Source organism: Papio anubis, chromosome 9, assembly GCF_008728515.1.
Source record: "Papio anubis isolate 15944 chromosome 9, Panubis1.0, whole genome shotgun sequence".
Classification (NCBI taxonomy): domain Eukaryota; kingdom Metazoa; phylum Chordata; class Mammalia; order Primates; family Cercopithecidae; genus Papio; species Papio anubis.
The window spans coordinates 115,314,952-115,329,473 of record NC_044984.1 but is presented as its reverse complement, the minus strand read 5'-3'; the positions used below and the strand labels follow the sequence as shown (position 1 = coordinate 115,329,473).

The 14,522-nt window shown below is 48.5% G+C and overlaps 1 long non-coding RNA gene across 1 annotated transcript; it reads left to right on the top strand.

Moving 5' to 3' along the window:
- On the top strand, positions 1-9,794 carry LOC108581147. The gene is made up of 3 exons (XR_004176228.1): positions 1-43; positions 4,179-4,307; positions 9,523-9,794. It is a non-coding gene; the product is annotated as an uncharacterized LOC108581147 (long non-coding RNA).
- Positions 9,795-14,522: the final 4,728 nt, after the last annotated feature.

The following is a 14,522-nucleotide window of genomic DNA, read 5'->3' as shown; positions in this document are numbered from 1 at the left end:
AGCAATCCTCCCACCTCAGCATCCCAGGTAGCTGGGACTACAGGTACGCACCATCATGCCCAGCTTCGTTTATATATTTATCTTTTTTGTTTGTTTTTTGAGATAGGGTCTCCTTCCATCGCCCAGGCTGGAGTGCAGTGGCACAATCTTGGCAAACTGCAACCTACACTTCTGGGGCTCCCGTGATCCTCCCACCTCAGCCTCTCCAGTAGCTGGGACTACAAGCACTTGCCACCGTGTCTGGCAAATTTTTTTTTTTTTTTTTGTAGAGACAAAGTCTTGACACATTGCCCAGGCTGGTCTCAAACTCGTGAGCCCAAGCCATCTGCCCACCTCGTCCTTCCAAAGTGCTAGGATTACAGGGGTGAGCCACGCACCCTGCGTATTTATTTACTTTTCGTAGAGATGGGGGTCTTGCTTTGTTGCCCAGGCTGGTCTCGAACTCCTGGGCTCAAGTAATCCTTTCACCTCAGCCTCCCAAAGTGTTGGGATTACAGGCATGAGCCGTCTCACCTGGCCAGTAATGTATTTCACTCTATGAGCAACTCATGAATTAGGAACTGTTATAATCCTCCTTCTGCAGGGGAAGAAAGAGAGGCTCGGAGAGGTTAAATGACGACTCAGAGTCCCTCAGAGCTGGGCTTTAAGTTCCCCTGAGCCAGGCGGCTGGCTGTGCAGGACAAGTTGGCAGCCCCGCCTTAAGGAGAGTGGTACCCTCTTTCCTCCAGTGCATTTATGTTTTATTTTTATTTTTGAGTCAGGGCCTCACTCTGTCGCCCAGGCTGGAGTACAGTCATGCGATCTCAGCTCACTATAACCTCTGCCTCCTGGGTTCAAGCAATCCTCCTACCTCAGCCTCCTGAGTAGCTGGGATTACAGGCACACGCCACCACGCACAGCTAATTTTTGTATTTTTGGTAGAAACGGGGTTTCACCATGTTGGCCAGGCTGGTCTCAAACTCCTGGCCTCAAGTGATCCGCCCACCTCGGCCTCCCAAAGTGCTGGGATTACAGGCGTGAGCCACCGCACCCGGCCAAGTGCATTTTTTTGTAACCCCCCGTGCAAGTTGCTTTGAGATTGGGCAGCTTCCTGCTGGGGACAGCATTCTCAAGTCCAGACTAAACAGGGAACATGCTATGCGCTGTCCCTTTGTGGCTTTGAGGTTCTCCTGCTCACTCTCCTTGATGCCTGCAGCCACCTCTTGGTGACTTTCCCTTTCCAGGGAGCCAGAGGAACCAAGGAGGATGGGGCCTGACTCCTGCCCCCAGCATGTAAACTCATTAACTGCTGGGTCCTCAGGCAGTTAGGTGGCTGAGCATTTGAGTCTGGGACGGCAGGTGGGTTTGGTTGGACAGGGAATGACAGAGGTTGGGGAGGAGCCTCCAGAGAGTCTAAAGAGATAGGTACACAAGCAGAAAGTTCCAGCCCCCGCCCCCCGCCTGCCCTTCCCCCACACTCAGGGGACAAAGCTGAATTAACTCAAGGTCAGGAATGGCATTTGCATTCTTGAGAGTCACTGCAAATAAGAGCTGTAGTCATGGTGAGTGGTTAAGGCAATGGACTAGAGAATCACTGAGAAAAAAACAAACAGTGGCCAGGCGCGGTGGCTCACACTTGTAATCCCAGCACTTCGGGAGACCGACGTGGGCGGATCACTTGAGGTCAGGAGTTCGAGACCAGCCTGGCCAATGTGGTGAATACCCGTCTCTACTAAAAATACAAAAATTAGCCAGGCTTGTCAGTGGGGATCTATAATCCCAGCTACTTGGAAAGGCTGAGGCAGGAGAATCGCTTGAACCCGGGAGGTGGAGGTTGCAGTGAGCTGAGATCGTGACACTACACTGCAGCCTGGGTGACAGAGAGAAACTGTCTCAAAAAAAAAAAAAAGAAAAGAAAAAGAAAAGAAAAGAAACGGCCGAATGCGGTGGCTCACACCTGTAATCCCAGCACTTTGGGAGGCCGAGGCAGGTGGATCACCTGAGGTCAGGAGTTCCAGATCAGCCTGGCCAACATGGTGAAACCCCATCTCTACTGAAAATACAAAAATTAGCTGGGTGGGGTAGCATCCCAGCTATTCGGGAGGCTGAGGCAGGAGGCTAGCTTGAACCCGGGAGGCGGAGATTGCAGTGAGCAGAGATCACGCCGCTGCACTCCAGCCTGGGTGATAGAGTAAGACTCCATCTCAAAAAAATTTGAAAATTAAAAATTAAAAAATGAACAGTTATGTTTAGTAAGTGCAGTATGTAGGCCAAGATAACTACTAAGTATGTCCTAACAACTTAGTAGCTGCTTGAAAAAAATAATGCACATAAATTTAAAAAATATATATATATATATATTTTTGTTGTTGTTGTTTTCACTCATTCTTAACTTCCTGTAAGGATGTACTAACGGTAGGCGTGTGCTGTTTGTTGGGCTGTCCACAGCTACTCAAACCTTGAAATTAGATTGGTCGCTATCACTCTCATTTCCTGTTACACAGTAACTTTTGCATGGCTCTTGCTTTTAATCGTGACAACTGCCATACACTCAGCTTCACAAAATCATGTTATTGTGGAAAGGAAGGTTCCTCCATCTAACATTCAAACATAACTATCCTGAGCTGGTAGTTTGCAAGGTGTCCGACAGATGTCGCTGTGTTTCCTTAGCAAATTCTCTAAAATAGTCCACTGTGTCCCGGGGCAGAGTAGATATTCAATAAATGGTGGCTGTGAGTTTTATCACAATTCTCTCCTACTGGGTGAGCAGCTGTTTGCAAGGCTAAAATTCTGGCAAGGCACAGGCTTCCCCTTGGTCTTAGCAGCCAGCACAAGACGAGTGTCCCTTCAGCCAATCTCAGAGCTCTTTGGCAATTCAACTGACCCTTGTCCTTCAGTCCAGACAATGCCCCAGGCCCACGTGCATTCAAACTCGGACTGTTCTCCTTCCCACCCCTACTATCTTTTCAACTTTATGGACAGTCCATGCAATTTTCTCATCCATTTTCTCATTTAACATCTAACAGCTTCATGATATCCCCATTTTACAGATAAGGAAGCCAAGGCTTTAAGAGGATAGGGAACCTAATCAGCTAAGGCAGAGTAGGATTTGAACCCAGATCCCCGTGATGCCAGAATCTAAGCCTTGACTAAATATGTGTTACTATTACTTTTGTTGTTGTTGTTGTTGTTGTTGTTCTGGGCAACTCCAACCCTCTGCCCATTGGCCTTGTCACCTCAGTGCTCATTTTGCAGATGAAGAGACTAAGGTTCCGTGGGGCTGGAGCACAGTGGTTAGGAACAGACTCTAGAGCCAGAGTACCTGGGTTTGAGCCTAGTTCTGCCATTTACCAGCCATATGACCTTGGGCAACTTGCTTCTCTGCCTTAGTTTCCTCTTCTTTGGGTTGTTAGGAAAATGAATGAGGTAACATCCATAGTGTCCAACACCCTGCAAGCGGCCAAGTGTGGTGGATCACACCTGCAATTCCAACACTTTGGGAGGCCGAAGCAGGTGAATCATTTGAGGTCAGGAGTTCAAGACCAGCCTGGTCAACATGGCGAAACCTCATCTCTACTAAAAATACAAAAATTAGCCGGGCGTGGTGGCACACGACTGTAATCCAAGCTACTGGAGAGGCTGAGGCAGAAGAATCGCTTGAACCCAGGAGACAGAGGTTGCAGTGAGCCAAGATTGCACCACTGCACTCCAGCCTGGGTGACAGAGTGAGACCCTGCCTCAAAAAATAAAAATAAAAAATGAACAGCGTCCAGCACCCTGAAAGCACTCCGCATGACTGAACAATCGCTGTTATGTCATTACCAATATGAGGCCCCCACTCCTCTTGGCCAAACTGAGTTCTCTCCTCTTGTAAAAACTTCTGCATATGAAGTCACCCATTCCATTTGACCCTTTAGCCCTCATCCTGGCATTCAAGGGCATGGACAACTCAACCCCACTCTCTAAGCCAGCCTGACCTCCCCATTCCTTTCTCTGGCACAGAGGGCCTTCTCACCACCTGCCCTTACTCCCTGCCCGCTGTTGTCAGCCTGTACTGTGTTGAAGCTCCCAGGAGAGACAACTGCAGTCATCTCTTTCCGCTGTGTTCAGTGATGTCAATTCGGCCCAGCTGGGGGTATTCGCATCATGGAAACAGATCATCAGATGTGGTGTATGTTTGTTTTATTTTGCTTTCTCAGAGAGCTGGTTGTTAAACACTAGCCAACACCCCATTGATGCTATTCCTTCTGCCTGAAACACCTCCCCACTGCCAACGAGCTCTAAAGACAAAAGGACCTGGGTCTGCATTTCCCAAAGGCAAGAATCTGGTATCACCTTCATATTGTTTTCCCATATTTGAGCACCACTGCCCGTAGCATTATTTACTTAGCAGTTTTGCTCCTGTCAACTCGCTTTTTAAAAATTAAACTTATTTTAAAAAGAAAAGTTTTGGCCGGGCACGGTGGCTCATGCCTGTAATCCCAGCATTTTGGGAGGCCGAGGTGGGCAGATCACCTGAGGTCGGGAGTTTGAGACCAACATGGAGAAACCGTGTCTCTACTAAAAATACAAAATTAGCTGGGCGTGGTGGTACATGGCTGTAATCCCGGCTACTTAGGAGGCTGTGGCAGGAGAATCACTTGAACCCAGGAGGCAGAGGTTGCCGTGAGTCGAGATCACACCATTGTACTCCAGCCTGGGGAACAAGAGTAAAACTCCATCTCAATAAAAAAAGAAAAAGAAAAGCTTTATATAATTTTAATACACAAAAGAACAGTATCCCGGCCAGGCACAGTGGCTCACGCCTATAATCCCAGCAATTTGGGAGGCCAGGCAGGAGGATCACTTGAGGCCAAGGGTTCAAGACCAGCCTGGCCAACATGGTAAGACCCCCATCTCTATTAAAAATACAAAAATTAGCCAGGCATGGTGGCAAGTGACTGTAATCCCAACTACTCGGGTGGCTGAGGAATGAAAATTGCCTGAATCCAGGAGGTGGAGGTTGCAGTGAGCCGAGATCGTGCCACCGCACTTCAGCCTGGGTGACAGAGTAAGACTCTGTCTCAAAAAAAGAAAAAGAAAACCAGTATCCTTTGCCATAAATAGCAAGCAATCATTAAAACATGGAAATGAAGCGTCCACACTTATTCTTGTTTCACACTAAGGCCCTAAGCCTAAGGAGGGTTTTTCTATGTTAAAAGGAAATTAGGCAGTGTTCAGAGGGGTGTTAAAGATAGACTAGCAACTAACCAAAACTTTCTCCTCGATGTGAGCACTTGAGAAGGCACTAAAAAGAGAATGTTCTCCCTACGTGTACCATATCATCTACAATTACCTCGTGTACCACTATTTTGCAAATGCCGGAGGCAAGAGTAAATTTTGATGCCTTAGCCTAGCACTCAAAGCCCTCCTTGATTTGAATCTTTCCAGCCTCATCTTGCACAGCCCCTCCATACCCAGGCCTCACCCACTCTATTTGCCATCTCCAGAACATACCCCGAACTGTCTCACCTCTGTGCCTTTGTACAAGCTGCTCTCTCTACCTGGAAACCTCCATTTGTCAAGCTGCTGCTGTCTTCAAGATCTTCCTTGTCAGAATCTCCTGCTGTCCTCTTCTGCCACCCGCAGCAGTGTGAGCCTTCACTGGCTGGCCTTTCCTACTCACTGGAGCAGAGCTACCAGCATCAGAATGCCCTGGACCAGGGATTGGAAATACAGATTCCTGAGTCTACACTCAAAGATTTTTTTCTTTCTTTCTTTCTTTTTCCTTTTTTTTTTAATTTTAGAGATGGGGTCTTGAACTCCTGGGCTCAAGCAATCCTCCCATCTTAGCCTCCCAAAGTGCTGGGATTACAGGCTGAGCCACAGCACCCAGCCCCAAAGATTTTGACTTAGTAGGTCTGGGATGTCACCCTAAATGGGCCAGCTCCTTGAATCACAGGCCAGAGAGCTGAATATTATTCTCTGTTAAAACAAAAAAAATGTGTATGAAATGTATTTGAGAAAGATGTGGAAGGACATATTCCAAACTGTCAACATAGGTTGCTTTTAGCAGGGAGGGATACACAAAAATAAAAATGAAAACAAGGGAGGGGAAAATAATTAAAAGAGCCGTCTGTGAAACATTTCATGTACAATGAAGTGATACAGTGTACATTTTTATATCAGAATGAACCACAGCAGACCTTATGAAAAGATGGCCTCCCAAGCTGTATCTGTAATTATCTCTAGGTGGTAAATTTCAGGTGACTTTTACTTTCCTGTTTATTCTTTTCTATATTACTTGAATCTTCATTTTTTTACTTTTTTATTTTATTTTTGAGATAAAGTCTTGCTCTATCACCCAGGCTACAGTGCAGTGGCGCGATCTCAGCTCACACAACCTCCACCTCCTGGGTTCAAGCGATTCTCCTGCCTCAGCCTCCCAAGTAGCTGGGATTACAGGTGCCTGCCACTACACCCGGCTCATTTTTGTATTTTTAGTAGAGACGGGGTTTTGCCATGTTAGCCAGGCTGGTCTCGAACTCCTGACCTCAGGTGATCCACCCACCTAGGCCTCCCAATATTTTTATCTTTTTTTGAGACAGGGTCTTGTTCTATTGCCAAGGCTGGAGTTAGGTGGCACAATCACAGCTTACTGCAGTCCTGACCTCCTGGGCTCAAGTGATCCTCCCACCTCAGCCTCCTGAGTAGCTGGGACTATAGGCATGTGCCACCATGCCCAGCTATTTTTTTTTTTTTTTTTTTTTTTTAGAGATGGGGGTCTCACCATGTTGCCCAGTCTGGTCTCAAGCTCCTGGGCTCAGGTCATCCTCCCACCTAGGCCTTCTAATGTGTTAGGATTATAGGCATGAGCCCTGAACCTTTTAACATGAACATTTATTATTTATATCTGGAAAAAAACAAAGTTATTTTTATTTGGGTGATACCGCGCTCAAAAAAAAAAGAGGCCAAGCATGGTGGCTTATGCCTGTAATCCCAGCACTTTGGGAGGCTGAAGCAGGTGGATCACTTGAGGCCAGGAGTTCAAGACCAACCTGGCCAACGTAGTGAAACCCCACCTCTATTAAAAATACAAAAATGGGCCAGACGCGGTGGCTCACACCTGTAATCCCAGCACTTTGGGAGGCTGAGGCGAGTGAATCACAAGGTCAAGAGATCAAGACCATCCTGACAAACATGGAGAAACCCCATCTCTACTAAAAATACAAAAATTAGCTGGGCATGGTGGCACGTGCCTGTAGTCGCAGCTACTAGAGAAGTTGAGGCAGGGGAATCACTTGAACCCAGGAGGCAGAGGTTGCAGTGAGCCGAGATTGCACCACTGTACTCCAGCCTGGGTGACAGAATGAGACTCTGTCCCAAAAAAAAAAAAAAATTAGCCAAGTGTGGTGGCACATGCCTGTAATCCCAACTACTTGGGAGGCTGAGGCAGAATAATTGCTTGAACCTGGAAGGCGGAGGTTTCAGTGAGCCAAGATCGCACCACTGCACTCCAGCCTGGGCAACAGAGCAAGACTCCATCTCACAAAATAAAAAGCCAAAAAAAACTCTCGACAGTTTTGTTCCATGCCTGAGGTGTTTGTCTCAGGATCCCTGCCCAGCTGTGGGCCACAGATGGCAAAAACCAAGGTCTGTCTATTACTGGGCATCCAGGGCTTCATAATCTCTACTACCTACACGCCTGGAACTCCACACGTTGTGCATGCCCCAGAAATGCTTGCCCAACGGATCCCAATCCACAATTTCTGAATGCATTTCTCACGACTTGCTGAAGGTGTCTTGTCAATCCAATTAGACTGTAAACTCTGGGAGTGCAGGGACAACGCTGACCTTCTTATTATTCCCCTCGCCCCTGCCCAGCTCTGGTCTGGGCACACAGTGACCCTCAAGGGCAGCATAAAGACTTGAGGCAGAAAAACACCTGTAGAAGGAAAAGGCTGGATCCTGGGAGCTCCTCTGTCTGCTTTGCTGCCGTCCTCTTCTTCACCAGCAAAGGACATGCTAGTTCCATGCAGCAAAAGTTTCCAAACACGTTAGCCTAAGAATTTCGAGTCGTGCAAAAAATAAATAAATTCCCAGAGTCACAGGGTTAAAAAAAAAACAGATTCCAGGGCCCCACCCTTGTTGTTCCTGAGTCAGACTCCCCAGTCAAACTGCCAGAGAATCTCTTCTTTGAGCAAACACTTCAGGCAACTTTCCCAGGATAAAGCAAGTTTCAGAAACTCTCACACAGCGTCTTGGGTATCTCAGATATGGCTCTTGCCCTCGAGATGTTTACGAATGAAAATAAGAAATCTGGTTCCAACAAGCAAAAGCCCAGAGAGATCTCAAGTACAAAGATACAAATCAAAATTAGTAGAGAAATAAATTAGCCAGAAAGTTGTACTTCAGTCGCAGGGCTGGCTGAGGTCACTGCCTGCAAAGCAGACCGTTGGCAGTTCTGCAGTATACCAACTGAATGGCCTTGAACAAGTCCCATCTCCACTCAGAGCCTCCGTTTCTGCATCTGCAGAGTGGGGATATGTGGGCCTAACTCACAAGAAGATAAAATGCAACTGTGAAAATAGTAAGCCGGCATGTGATTAAATGTTAGTTTTCATCCTAAGAAAAATAGCTAATATTTCTGAGCACTTACTGCCAAGCCTTGTGCTAACATTCACTTGCTCCTTTAACTCCCACAACAACCCCATGAGGTAGGATCTATTATCCCCATTTCACGGATGAGGAAATTAAGGCACAGAAGGGTTAAAAAAAAAACATGCTCAGGCCAGGTGTGGTGGATCACCCCTGTAATCCCAGCACTTTGGGAGGCGGAGGCTGGAGGATCGCTTGAGGCCAGGAGTTTGAGACCAGCCTGGGCAACATAGCAAGACCCTGTCTCTATTTAAAAAAATGTTAAAGCTGAGTGCAGTGACTCACGCCTATAATCCCAACACTTTGAGAGGCTGAGGCAGGTGAACTCTTGAGCCCAGGAATTCAAGACCAAACTGGGCAACATAGTGAGACCCTGTCTCTTAAAAAAAAAAAAAAAAATCAGCTGGGCGTGGTGGTGCATGCCTGTGATCCCAACTACTCAGGAGGCTGAGGTGGGAGAATCGCTTGAGCCCAGGAGCTTGAGGTTGCAGCGAGCTATGATTGTGCCATTGCACTCCAGCCTGCACGACAGAAAAAGGTCTGTCTTTAAAGAAAGAAAGAAAAGAAAAGAGTACTCAACGTCTCCCAACTAGGAAATGGCAGAGCTGGGATTAGAGCCCAGAAAACCTATCCTGTAGCCCCAGGAGGAAATAGCCTCATGGGAAAAAAAAACCGCCAGGTGTTTAGGGCTCATGAAAATTATACATTGGCTGCTTTGGGAAAAGTGGCCCTCTCAGCTGAGCACGACCCAAAACAGCAAAAGGGCCAAGGTCAGCCCGCCTGCCCTAGGTGTGGTCCCAGCTGGGATTCCTAGCCCTGCGAGTTTTCCCAGATTGGCCAACACACATCCGAACCCCTCAGATCAGGAAGTGCCTGGGTCTTGCTAAAGCCATTTACTGTTGACAGATGTCCCACCGATGGCCGAGTGCCAGTCAGTCACAGCCTCAGTGCAAGACCTCGTCCCTCCCAGAAAGCTGTGGCTCCGGACTCCACCCACTGAAAACAGGGCTTCTGTGGGACTGCAACGGGACACGAAGAAAAACATGCTGAACCTGGTCTCCATGGGACCTGAGGTGCGAGTCACATTCATTCACATCCCTGGCTTGGAGCCTCTCCACTCACAAGTTATTGATAATTGAGAAAATAAAACAACATGCGATCGTATTTCTGGGCAGACAGATGCAAGAGCCTGGGGCACTGTTGTTTCTGGGGAGGGGAAGGGAACCGAGAGACCCAAGAAGAGGGTGGACAGGCTGGGCGCGGTGGCTCACCCCTGTAATCCCAGCACTTCGGGAGGCCAAGGCGGGCAGGCACTTGAGGTCAGGAGTTCGAGATCAGCCTGGCCAACATGGTGAAATCCTGTCTCTACTAAAAGTATAAAAATTAGCCAGGCGGCCGGGTGCGGTGGCTCAAGCCTGTAATCCCAGCACTTTGGGAGGCCGAGGCGGGCGGATCACGAGGTCAGGAGATCGAGACCATCCTGGCTAATATGGTGAAACCCTGTCTCTACTAAAAATACAAAAAACTAGCCGGGCGTGGTGGCGGGCGCCTGTAGTCCCAGCTACTGGGAGGCTGAGGCAGGAGAATGGCGTGAACCTGGGAGGCGGAGCTTGGAGTGAGCCGAGATCGCGCCACTGCACTCCAGCCTGGGTGACACAGCGCGAGACTCCGTCTCAAAAAAAAAAAAAAAAAAAATTAGCCAGGCGTGGTGGCAGGTGCCTGTAATCCCAGCTACTCAGGAGTCTGAAGCAGGAGAATCACTTGAACCTGGAGACAGAGATTGCAGTAACCGGAGATCGTGCCGTTGCACTCCAGCCTGGGCAACAGAGCAAAACTCCATCTCAAAGAAAAAAATAAAATAAAAGGACTGTGAGTGGGAGCAGATGTAGGGAGAGGCAAGGGATGGAGTATCAGGGGGTGGGAGGAGCATTGGGCTGGTAACTGTGAGGCCTTCCCTCATGTCCTCCTGTTCCTGGGCTCTCTGCTAATCAAACCCAATCACCAGGCAGAGGCATGCGAGGCTTCTGCGCACAGAGCAGGGTGGAGACAGGAGAAGCGACGGCAGAAGAGGCCAGACCACCACCCGATAGATGTGAGTAACTATTCAAAACTCAGATCATCTGAACAGAAAAAGGTAAATGCTATGAGCTCAAAACTTCAAGGTTCTTTGCATCAGTGCCGTTTCTTTTTTTTTCCTGAAGTTATTTCAAGCTGGGTTTCTACCACTTGCAACCCAAAAGAGTCTTGCCGAACAGAGACGGAAACATGGAAGATTTCATTGAAGTGGAAACCTGGCATTATAATTGCCCACTGCTTATAAAATTCAGGCCAGTACGGTGGCTCAAGCCTGTAATCCCAACACTTCGGGAGGCCGAGGCGGGCAGATTGCCTGAGCCCAGAAGTTCAAGACCAGCCTGGGCAACATTGCAAGACCCTGTCTCTGTTAAAAATTTTTTATTTAAAGCCAGGTGCGGTGGCTCGCACCTGTAATGCCAACTCTGGGAGGCTGAAGCAGGTTAATTGCTTGAGCCCAGGAGGCCAAGACCAAACTGGGCAACATAGTGAGACCCCATTTCTTAAAAAAAGAGGAGAAAAGAAAATCAGCGGGGAGTGTTGGCACATGCCAGTGGTCCCAGCTGTTCAGGAGGCTGAGGTAGAAGAATCACCTGAACCCAGGAAAGTCAAGGCTGCAGCAAGCTGTGAAAGTGCCACTGCACTCCAGCCTGGACAACAGAGCAAGACCCTGTTTCAAAATAAGTAGGCTGGGCGAGGTGGCTCACGCCCATAATCCTAGCACTTTGGGAGGTCCAGGCAGGCAGATCATTTGGGGTCAGGCATTTGAGACCAGTTTGGCCAACACGGTGAAACCCTGTCTCTACTAAAAATACAAAAAAATTAGCTGGGTGTGGTGGCGGGCGCCTGTAATCCCAGCTACTTGGGGAGGCTGAGGCAGGAGAATTACTTGAACCCGGGAGATGAGATCAAACCACTGCACTCCAGCCTGGTTGACAGTGTAAGACTCCATCTCAAAAAAAAAAAAAAAAAAAAAAAAATTGGCCTGGCACAATGCCTCACGCCTGTAATCCTAGCACATTGGGAGGCTGAGGTGGGTGGATCACCTGAGGTCAGGAGTTCTAGACCAGCCTGGCCAACGTGGCGAAATTCCATCTCTACTAAAAAATACAAAAATTAGCTGGGCGTGGTGGCACGTGCCTGTAATCCCTGCTACTCGGGAGGCTGAGGCTGGAGAATCACTTGAATCCAGGAGGCAGAGGTTGCGGTGAGCCGAGATTGCGCCACTGCCCTCCAGCCTGGGTGACAGAGTGAGACTCCATCTCAAAAAAAAAGAAAAAGAAAAAGGAAAATTAATTAATTTAGCTTAATTCAGCTGCTTCACCTTTGCCTACAAGGGTCTGGGCCCCCTGTCCACTCCATGATCACCTTTTTCCACCGTCCCCTGCATTGCACAGCAGGTCACCTGTAGCTCCCCCCATACCCACAGCCCCTTCCTGCCTGGGCCCTTCACCCGTGCTATTCCTCCTGCCTGAACCCCTCTCCTAGCTCTTCCTCCCATCAGCACCTCCTTTTCATCCCTTCCCTATCCTGTGGTCTGAATGTCTGTGTCCTGCCAAAGTTCATGTGTAGAATCCTAGCCCCCCAGGTGGTGGCATTAAGAGGTGGGGCTTTTGGGGGACAGGATTAGTTTCCTTATCAAAGAGGCCCAAGGGAGCTTGTTTGACCCTTCCACCAGGTGAGGGCCCCACAAGAAGGTGCCCTTGCCAGAGATCCTAGACTCTATGAGAAATAAATATTGTTTATAAGTAACCCAGTTTATGTTTTTTGGGGTTTTTGTTTGTTTGTTTGTTTATTTTTTTCAAGATGGAGTCTCGCTCTGTGGTCCAGGCAATCTTGGCTCACTACAACCTCCGCCTCCCAGGTTCAAGCGATTCTCCTGCCTCAGCCTTCTGAGTAGCTGGAATTACAGGCACCTGCCACCACACCCGTCTAATTTTTGTATTTTTAGTAGAGATGAGGTTTCACCATGTCGGCCAGGCTGATCTCGAACTCCTGGCCTCAAGCAATCCTCCCGCCTTGGCCTCCCGAAGTGTTGGGATTACAAGCATGAGTCACTGTGCCTGGCCTATAGTTTTGTTTTTTGTTTTTTGTTTTTTTTTTTTGAGACGGAGTCTCACGCTGTCGCCCAGGTTGGAGTGCAGTGGCGCGATCTCAGCTCACTGCAAGCTCCGCCTCCTGGGTTCACGCCATTCTCCTGCCTCAGCCTCCTGAGTAGCTGGGACTACAGGCGCCCACCACCGCGCCCGGCTAATTTTTTGTATTTTTAGTAGAGACGGGGTTTCACTGTGGTCTCGATCTCCTGACCTTGTGATCCGCCCGCCTCGGCCTCCCAAAGTGTTGGGATTACAGGCGTGAGCCACCGCGCCCGGCCCGGCCTATAGTATTTTTTTACAGCAGCAGGAACAGACTAAGACATCCTACTTCTCAGCTTAAACGTCACCTCTGCACAGAGCCCTTCGTGACACATCTGAACAGATTTTTTTCTGTGACTCTGCATCCCTGCACCGTGTTTGCTCTTTCAGGGTGCTTTTTAACATTTGTGAGGGCGTATGTGCCTTCTCTTCCAGGCTGAGGCTTCATAAAGTCTCTGTTTTGTTCATAACTAGAACAAGCCCTAGCACCTAGCAGTGGGTGTTCATTAAACATATGAAGAATGAATCACCAAGTGATTTCACGTCTCATCATCTCTAAAAAGCCTGTTTGATCACTTCCAGGACCAGGAAACTCCTGACATTATCAAGGATGCCATTGCAAAGCGAAATGTCATAAACACATAGGAGGTGATTTCTTTCCAGAAGCTGGCAGTCCAGGACTGGTGTGAGGGCTCCACAGTGTCATCAGAGCTTTGACCTTCCTGCTGTACCATCTTCAGTGGGTGGCTTCTGTACTCAGGGTTACCTCATGGTCCAAGATGGCTGCTGGACTCTCGCCATTGTATCCAAATATGAGGCAGCAAAAAGAGGTAGAATAGAGGACAAAAGCAGTGAACCTCAAGGCTGAGGCTCCTGGAAGCCTCATATACTTTTACCTACTACAGTCCATGGAACATAGCGTAGTCATAGGGCCACGCCAAAATGCAAGAGAGACTGGGAAATGTCTTCATTCCAGGCAGCAAGATTGGAATCTGTTATTAAGGAAAAAAATAGGAAGAATGGATATTAGGTTTGTAACTAGCTACAAATCATCATGGCGTCTCCATTTATGGAGCGCTTACTAAGAGTCCTAAGTACTTAATAAATGTGGCCTTGGGCCGGGCGCGGTGGCTCAAGCCTGTAATCCCAGCACTTTGGGAGGCCGAGACGGGCGGATCACGAGGTCAGGAGATCGAGACCATCCTGGCGAACACGGTGAAACCCCGTCTCTACTAAAAAATACAAAAAAAACTAGCCGGGCGAGGTGGCGGGCGTCTGTGGTCCCAGCTACTCGGGAGGCTGAGGCAGGAGAATGGCGTAAACCCGAGGGAGGCGGAGCTTGCAGTGAGCTGAGATCCGGCCACTGCACTCCAGCCTGGGTGACAGAGCGAGACTCCGTCTCAAAAAAAAAAAAAAAAAAAAAGTGGCCTTGTCAAACAAGATTGCCCTCTGCCCCTTCGGTAGCCAGGGACACATACACACATGCACATGCACGCACAGGAGTCAGTTGGGCCTGGCCCCCTTCACTGGGGACACTGACATGCGAACTCTGTCAAATGACTCTGAGCAGGAAGGAGGTAGTGTCCTCTTAACATAATAAGATCAGGATTCATAGAATTAAATCAAAGTGCTGTAACTCAGAGGAATATCAATTTCCCATTCAGAAGATAGAGGGGAATGTCTTCAGAAGGAAATTGA